Genomic DNA, 9,726 nt, shown 5'->3' on the forward strand with positions numbered 1-9,726 from the left:
ATATAGTTGTAATAATAGTAATAATGACACAAATAATAATAAAAGTGTTAAAAATAATAATAATAATAATAATAATAATAATAATAATAATAATAATAATAATAATAATAATAATAATAATAATAATAATAATAATAATAATAATAATAATAATAATAATAATAATAATGTAAATAATAAGATTAATACCCTAATTTGTCATCGTCATGTATTCGCCGTTTATGATTATGATCAAATCGTCATAAACCAACCGTCATCATCGTATATCATGATCATATGTAAGCCATCATTAATTACCATGATCATCATGATCATCATTATCATTTTAGTGATCCGTCATCATAACAATCGTAACCCTCATCATCATCATAACCATTATCATCTATATCATCATCTATTAACCATCATCTAATATCATCAAACGTGTGAGTTTGTGTTGGCATCGGACAATACCATGAAACATAAATCGATAGGCTTGCAAGTGTTGGTCCAAGTTGTCTCAAAAGCCCAATTAGCAAGTGGTAGCCCAAGTTGCATTTTAAGTCCAAAAACAACCCAATTCACAAGTGAATATCGTGAGTTTGGTTTAGCAACAAGAGTTTTCGAGCTGCAGTAATAGTAGAAACAGAAATAGATTTGTATAGCATAAATCATCATCATCCTAGTCACTTTTTTGTCACTGTTAGACAAAACAGATGCACCAGAAGAATTTATTCGAATACATATAGGTTGCAGGGATGTTGTGGGTGGTTTTTGAAGAAGAAAGAAGTAAACAGAATCAAGAGTAGTTTAAACAATTATGTTGGGTTGATCATAGGGTGGTGTTTGATCGAATGATAACAGAAAAATAGAAACGGTATCAAGTAGTGGTATTTGGTTTGCAAAATCTTGGCCCAACAGAAAAGAAAATAGGGTAGCCCAAAAATAACATAATCAAGCCCAACAAAATGGCTGGTATGATTTCGATCCCCTTTGGTAACATGGAATTCGAATTTATCAGATTTGAAACAAAAAGAAACACATGCTCTCATCATTTTTTCATCATCACCACCTCATAAATTTTTTTTTTCACACATCAAATTGCAAAGTGGGTCGGTTATGAGCTGGAGTTTGTCCCACCAATACCACATGTGTCTCGACTTTTATAAAGCACCTTAATTAATTAAATAAAATTCAGTAACACTTAACCCAACATTGACGATAGGTCCAAGAAATCATTTAACTTAATTCAATCTGCTTAAATCCGTGAATGAACTAAAAACTGTCGATGATGATTACCACCAACACAGTCGCAGGTATAAGAAAAAGAAAACTGAATTAATATGATAAAACTTCACTTTATTCGATGATTAGATATTCGTTTTAGATGGGTTCTTTGATCAACAGAAGAAACATAGCAGTTGCAGTTAATAGTTGTTTATGGTATTCGCATAAACAATAAAACCAAATGGTTTATAGCAGTAGCAGGTAGCAGTTTTTAAGCTGTGTGTTGGTTGTCAACAGAACAGCAATCGATCAACAAATTTTGCAGGTTCCATGGGTTTTGTTGGGTGGTGATAGTGGTGGTTGTATGGTGATAACAGAAGGTGTTGTGTGTATGTATCAATGATGAATACTTGTACAGACTTTAATACTACTAGACTTTTGATGGAATTGAATCAAACATTTAGAGAGAGAGAGGGAAGAGAGAGAAATGGAAGTGGTTTGAAGCAGAAAAAGAAGATACACAGCAGCATAGTGACGATTTTTGGTGGTGGTGAGTCTTTGGTATTTCACGGTTGTAAACAGAAATAAAAAGCAATAGTATCCTCGATGGTTGTGGTGGTTAATGGTTGATCAGGAACAGAAAAACTGAAGTAGGAGAGTCGGGTGAAGAGAGGCGAGTTGTGATTATGCATTTGTATGTCGTGTATACATATAGAGAAGATGGGTGCTTGTTTAATGAAGATGGTGAAAGGTGGTTTCGTGGTGAACAATGATGGTTTGTGGTTCTAAGGTGGTTCGATGAAGGTTGTTTTGGTGGTCTTCGATCAACAAGAGAATGAATACATTAGGTTTTGGTATTTTAGTTGGTTCAAATAGAAATAAAAGATGAGTAACGCTCATTAGATGATCTTGGTTGATGGTTTCTTGATCTAATGTTAAGAGAAACGAGAGAAGGGATGAAGTGGGTTTCGATTGGTAGTTCTTTGATAGTTTTGAGTTGGTGTTTGATGGTTTAACAGAAGAGAGAAAGAGGATCATAAGAAGAGAGTGGATTGTCTTGTGTGCATTCAATAAACTAGAATATATTATAGTTATAGGTATCATCCATGATACGTGAAAGTGAAAACAAAAACACTATGCATCAATCAAACACAGATATGGAATCAATTTAAAACAGTGGATCAATCATACAAATTATATTATCTGTAGACATGTTTAAATATAAATATATATTAATTATAATTATAATATTAATTTAATAATAATTAATTAAAATAATAATCAATAATAAATTAATAAACTTAAAATTTAAAGAACATCCAGTAATCAAATTCTTCACTCAATCAGTGTAAGATATTTTCTATAATAATAAAATATAAGAATGTGAATTGAGATTTTTGATGAGATAGTGGAATAAATCACGGGACTAAAATTGATAGGTATCATATATATATATATATATATATATATATATATATATATATATATATATATATATATATATATATATATATATATATATATATATATATATATATATATATATATATATATATATATATATATATATATATAAACGAATGAATGATTAATAATAATAATAATAATTCAATGATATAATAATAATTGAAAAGATAAAAATGTGTTAAAGGAACAGTAACCACTCATTCAAGTGAAATTAAGTACCGACAGTTTTTAATGGGGAGTGTTTCGTGCTTCGTTGTTAGTCGGCGGCGGATAAAAGTATTTTGAAAAGAAATCTCGACTTTTTAAATTAAGTTCATGTAGTTATTTTAGTCATAAAATGTGCGAAACATGATCGAGTAGGCTCGTCTATTATTTATTTCATTACCCTCACAAGCTCGCAACTTAATTAATATCAATAGACATAATGGACGTGTGTTATTACCGTTTACTAAATAAATTCAAAACAATATATGTATATTCTATATACTTTATATATATATATATATATATATATATATATATATATATATATATATATATATATATGTATATATATATATATATATAGATTTATTTTAATAATAAATTTTATTACATCTTCTATTATTTTATTTTACAAAATTAATTCTAATAACTAAAGAATATAATATTAAAAATTATATTTCAAATTAATATATATATTTATATTTTTAAATATATATGTATCGATTTACAAATAGTTGTTCGTGAATCGTCGACGGTCAATCGAATATATGAAACAGTTCAAAGTTTTTGAGATTTCAACATTACAGACTTTGCTTATTGTGTCAGAAACATTAAATCATTTAAAGATTAAGTTTAAATTTGATCGGAAATTTCCGGGTTGTCACAACACCCGAGCCCGTTGAATGAGGCATCACAATAAACGTCATATCTTCTATTCCTCCAGAAACACCAACACCGGGGCTTGACATAATTTCTCTTTCAACAATTGGAATGCAATTTCTTGCTCGTTCTCCCAATTAAATCTCACAATCTTCCTCGTCAATTTGGTTAACGGAGAAGCGAATTTAGAAAAGTCTTGGATAAACCGACGATAATTACCCGCCAATCTGAGAAAACTTCGAACCTCCGTCGGTGTAGTCGGTTGTTCCCAACCCTTTACCGCCTCAATCTTCCCAGGATCTACTTGAATACCTTCTTTATCCACAATAATTGCACTTCCCTTAACCAAAATTCACACTTCGAGAATTTAGCATACAACTTCTCCTTCCGTAACATCTTCAACACTTCGCTCAAATGATGTTCGTCTTCCTTCATATCCTTAGAATAGACAAGTATGTCGTCAATGAACACAATTACCGACTTGTCCAACACGGATTAGCACACTCGGTTCATAAGATCCATGAATGCCGTCAGTGCATTCTTAAGACCGAAGGGCATAACTACAATTTCAAAATGCCCGTAACGAGTTCGAAAGGCCGTTTTCTCAATATCTTCCTCACAGACCCGCATTTGGTGATAGCCGGACCGTAAGTCAATTTTAGAAAAATACTTCGCACCTTAGAATTGGTCAAACAAATCGTTAATCCGATGTAATGGATGACGATTTTTTATCGTCACTTTGTTCAACTCCCGATAATCGATACACATCCGCATACTAACATCTTTTTCTTCACAAACAAGACCGGAGCACCCTATGGCGAAGCACTCGGTCGGATAAAACCCTTCTCAAGCAACTCTTGGGTTTGATTCAGCAACTCTTGCATTTTCGTTGGTGCTAAACAATAAGGAGTCTTAGCAATGGGAGTAGCCCCCGGTACCAACTCGATGCGAAATTCAACTTGTCTTTTCGTCGGAACACCCGGTAACTCATCCAGAAAAACATCTTCGAATTCATTAACCACTGGAATCTCACGAACGGACGGTGGCTCTTCGTGAGCATCAACTACGTGGGCAAGAAAAGCCATGCCACCACCACTAGAGAAACGACGTGCCTGTGCATAAGTGCATAGTGGTACGAGTCTCCTCCGCTTATCACTATGAATAATTATCTTTCCCCCACCTGGGGCCTTTACATGAATAAACTTTTCATGGCATGCAATATCGGATCTATAACGATCGAGCCAATCCATACCAACTACGATATCAAACTCACCCAAAGTCATCGGGATAAGATCGATTTTAAAGGTTTCCGCACCAAACACAACATTACAACCTTTACACACATCAACCCCTAGCAACATCTTACCATCCGCTATTTCAGCCTCTACCGGATAACTTAACTTGGCTAGTGGTTTATTAAGCTTAGGCACAAATCTTGGAGACACAAATGATAAATTAGCACCGCTATCAAATAGTATCCTTGACGAATTAGAATTAACCATGAAAGTACCTGAGACAACTTCATTGGATTGTTTGGCTTCATCATTGGTCATCAAGTAGTTGTGACCCCTAGCCGTGCCCGCCGCTTTCTCTAGCTTCTTAACTTGATCATTTCGCAATTCGGAACATTCCGTCCTTCGGTGCCCTTCCTTTTGACAATTATAACAAATGAGTTTGTTTGCGGTAGATGGATTTGTACAATCACGGGCCATGTGTCCTTGTTGTTCACAATTATAATACTTGGGTCCATAACCCCCGGACGCACCATTCTTCATACTACCGACGCTCTCGATCGCACCCCTACTCTTCTTGTTCGAATGACTAGTTGCTTCAAATTTTCTCTTGCTAAAAGTGAAGTCACTCTTTCTCGGAACGAGCGACTCAAAGCCCTTAGCTATGTCAAACAACTCGTCAAAAGTTTTCACCAAGTTCCTACTGATCTTTTCTTGATAGGTGTCATTCAAAGTTCGATAGAAATCTTCCTTCAACATATGATCATTCCCGACATACTCCGGGCAAAATTGGGTATTCTATAACAAAGTGGACTTGAGAGTGCTCAAATCTATTGACCCTTGCCTCAAAGCACGCAACTCGTCCTTAAGCCTCGAAAGATCAGCCGAAGTTCGGTACTCTTTGAAAAACTCCACCTTGAATTCATCCCACGTCAAACTCATACTTTGCTCTTCACCATAGAGACGGATTTTTGCGTCTTACCATAACTTGGCATCGCCCCTTAACATACTACTATCATACCTCATCTTCTTATCGAGAGGGCATTCACTAGTACGGAAAGCCCCCTCCATATCGAAAATCTAACGGTTGCTCTTTAGTAGGTCTCGTTCACCATCAAAGGTGTGAGGTTGAGCATCCTTGAAATTCTTATAGTGAAAGTCTCGCCTTCTAACATTATCATCGTGAACAATTGTCTTAACTTCGATCGGTTACTTGCTTGTCAACCGTCCCTAGGAACATCTTCTTAACGTCCGCTAGAAAAGTTGCATGATGCTTTTGCAAAATGGCCTCGACCTTGGCCGTGAACTCAGAGTCATAGCACGTACCTCCTTTATCGGTATCGTGCCCGTTTCTCATCTTCATTCTATAAAACGGAATAGGGTAAACAAAGAAACAACGGAAATGACATACATATACCATACCGTCCCATCTTGCTCAATACTCGTCGTACATTGCTTGTTCGACACGATTTGAACGCGTAACAATGGTAGCTAGTCATTGTTACGCGATCACGTCGCATCAACTTGCTAATACAATGTCTATCTCGCTTGATGATTGAAAACACAATACAAAACAATTATCATAAGGTTAGTTCACCTAAGCCTAGGCACTAACCAAACTCGGTCCAACCCGTCTCCTACAAGTCCCCCATAAAATGCATTCACAATAAGGTCTAAGTCTAGGCACCTATCTCAAGTCGCCTAAATCCCTTAAACCATGCCCTGATACCACTTGTAATGACCCAACCCGTTAATTAACAAAAACCTATTTTTTTAAGCCAAACATTCCAGTCTACACCTAGGCGCGGCGTGCCACTTCCTAGGCGCGGTGCGGCTCGCACTGGGAACTAAAGGTCCATGACTTTAAAAATGAATGTCACCGTTTTTCACTGTTTCCTACAGCGCGCCCTCATGGGGTCGCGGCGCAGCTCCTCCTGGGATCAGATTCTGAATTCAGCACAAAACATAAGCCTCCCAATTTACACATTTGAAACATACTTTGACTCAAAAGGCTTCCCACATCATAAATGATTGCTCACTTAATGGTAAAGATAATAAAGAAGAGGATTTGTTAGCTATTTTGATTACTAATGGTTATGAGCTGACAACTGAGGAACTAGCTGAATTAAGGATAGAGTTTGACTCCAACAACATTAAAGAAAATTATAGCGGATCAACTCTACATTTTGAGGTTCCTGATGTTGAGATAAATGATTGTTTGTATGCGAGTGGGTATCACATGGTATATAGTTTGGAAAAGATGGTTTATAGTGATCCATTTGATATTAGCATAACCGAGGGGTACATTCGGGTGTCCCAGTCATATTTTAAGTATGATACAAATTCCAAAAGTAGGGCTATACTAGGGTTCTATGTGAAAGAGAAAGGAAACTTCCAAACTACATATATTCAACCCGCGATGTTAATGATTGGCTCACGTTACTAATTCGTGGAACATTTTCCACCGATTTTATATGTCGCCCGATAAGTGTGAGGGAAGTTAAACCCCACTAAGGAAAAATTTAAATGGGGTCGAGTCAAGCTTGTGACTCGTTAATAAAGAAGAATGTATTTATTTCCTTTTTATTAGTGATTATTTGAATAAATGGGGTGATTGGGCACGTGTTCTTCAATTCAACTTCTGCAACTATCCTGTAACTACAATCTAATTCCAAGTAACATCATTCTTCTCCCTATTTACATTTTTGTCTTCCTTTATTTTATTGTTGTAGTATAAATTCATGCAAATGAGGACATTGCACGATTTTAAGTGTGGGGGGAAGACGTGAATTCTTCACCTAATTAAAAACCTAAAATATGTTTTTGAAAATTGTTAAGAAAATACTAATAAAATGAGGTTTTTATGATTTAAAAATCACACTTGATTTTGTTTGTCCTACATTATAAAAAATTATTGCTTTTTAATAATTCATACCCCTAAAAGTAACTAGTTTCTAACTCCCTATATGCCGCCGGCTTAATTATGACGGTTAAAGGATTTATGCTTGCGGATTAAGTTAAACTTGCAGAAGGAGTCACCGACCTAAGGCAAGCCGTCGGCTTCCCACTAAAGCCGCCGGCATGGCCACCGATTCTGAATATTATAAATATAGGCCTCTGGTCTCAGTTTTCATATGCAGTTTTCAGAATTCAATAATTCTGCTTAGTTCATTTTTCTTTTTAGGGTTTTCTCTAAACCATTAGATTAGATTTATTCATTGTAATCAAGAATCATTTAAGTTTTTAATTCAAGTTTCTTGCATCTACCTTTTTTAAGGTATGATTCTATCTTTATCTTATTGTTTAATCTATTTTATTTACTACAATTGTATATGTTCGTCTTCTGCTATGAATTAAACGTTCATAGTGGTTACGTGGATGCAAACTGAACTTCATCTGGGAATCAGATGAAGCCGCCGGCCTCACCAACCCAAGCCGCTGGCTTGGTTGGTACAAAGCCACTGGCTTCGTGTGCTTTATCTATACAGTTCTTGGTTCTTTTCCAGATCTGTTTGGTCGAGTTTCTGTAACGATGTTTGAGCTATTTCGAATCTGTTTTGCTTAAATACACTTGTTTACCATGCTTAATGATTAAATAACATGATTTTAGGAATGATTAGTACTTAATCTGATGATCTATTATTCAATTCATGCTACTTGTTTAGATCTAGTCCATCAAACTTGTTAAATTGGATTGCATGCAACTAAGTTAAACAGCTTAATGGTGATAAACTTATTTAATTGGAATTACGCTTATATAATAGATTTTGATTTTGTTAGGCTTAATCAAAGAACCTTTGTTTAGATTTGTTTAATTAATGATTGCATGAGAATTTAGTAATTGACTTTCATCTAGTAACTTGAGTTGATCTACTTGGTGTTTAATAGCTTATATAATTTGTCAGTCTATTTGCATATTGATCCTCATCACAAGATTAATGTGTATCATGTAATTGAATTGAACATGAAGAATTAAGATGTTAGTTATGCACATCACATATCTAGCATATGCTTTAAGTCCTACTTGTTGAATGATATGCGACCTTAGCTTAACCTATTAAGGGATAATAGCTGGTCTATGATTATTATTCTGCTTTGTGTTAATATAAGTTATGAAACTTCCCTAATATGATTCCCGTATGAGTTAGTTGTTCATGTAACTGCTTTTATCTTTAGTTGTCTATTTTGAATCTTCAATTCCCTATTTTACTTTATTACTTTGTTTATCTTTAAAGCATCTCTTTCCTAAGAGACAAGAATCTATCCCATAAAAGATATAAAAATCTATCTTTAATTCTTTAATAAGAATTAAATAATAAAACAACTCTTATCCGCATCTACGCTCTCTTGGGACAATAACCTAAAATACTACATCTGATCGGGTTTTGTTGCTCGTTAGGGTGTTAAAGTATATTAATAAAAGGTTTTATAAATTTAAAAGTTGAAAGATAAGTTAAGCACTATTGCACACACTTTTGACACATCAACTTTTTGGCGTCGCTGCCGGGGATATACTTTGGTAATTGATATTTCTTAAAAATAGTTGATGACTGTCTTCCTTTAGGGGAGGGTTGTTGGGGTTCCGATTTAAAGGCTCCTACTCGAACCTAGACGCTGACAGGTCACTTAAGTATTGAAAGATTCAATAGGACGTGTATGTTTGATTATTCGTTGTTATGCGATAAAAGTTGTTATTTAATTTATTTATAAGTTATTTATATTTTATTACTTAAAATTTAATCTATTTAGTTATTATTCAATTACTTAAATTATTTTCTCTTCAAACCATAGTTCCTCCTATAATTAAAATCTAAATCTCAAATATTAAAATATGGAACAACCAATAAAGAGAAAAGAAGAGAGAACTTTTATGGAAATGTTTAGTAAAGAAAATAAGGATGAATATAAAGTTGATCCATTTTCACCAAAACAAATACAATCAATATTAGAATGGAAT

This window comes from Rutidosis leptorrhynchoides, chromosome 11 (assembly GCF_046630445.1).
Source record: "Rutidosis leptorrhynchoides isolate AG116_Rl617_1_P2 chromosome 11, CSIRO_AGI_Rlap_v1, whole genome shotgun sequence".
In the NCBI taxonomy this organism is placed as follows: Eukaryota; Viridiplantae; Streptophyta; class Magnoliopsida; order Asterales; family Asteraceae; genus Rutidosis; species Rutidosis leptorrhynchoides.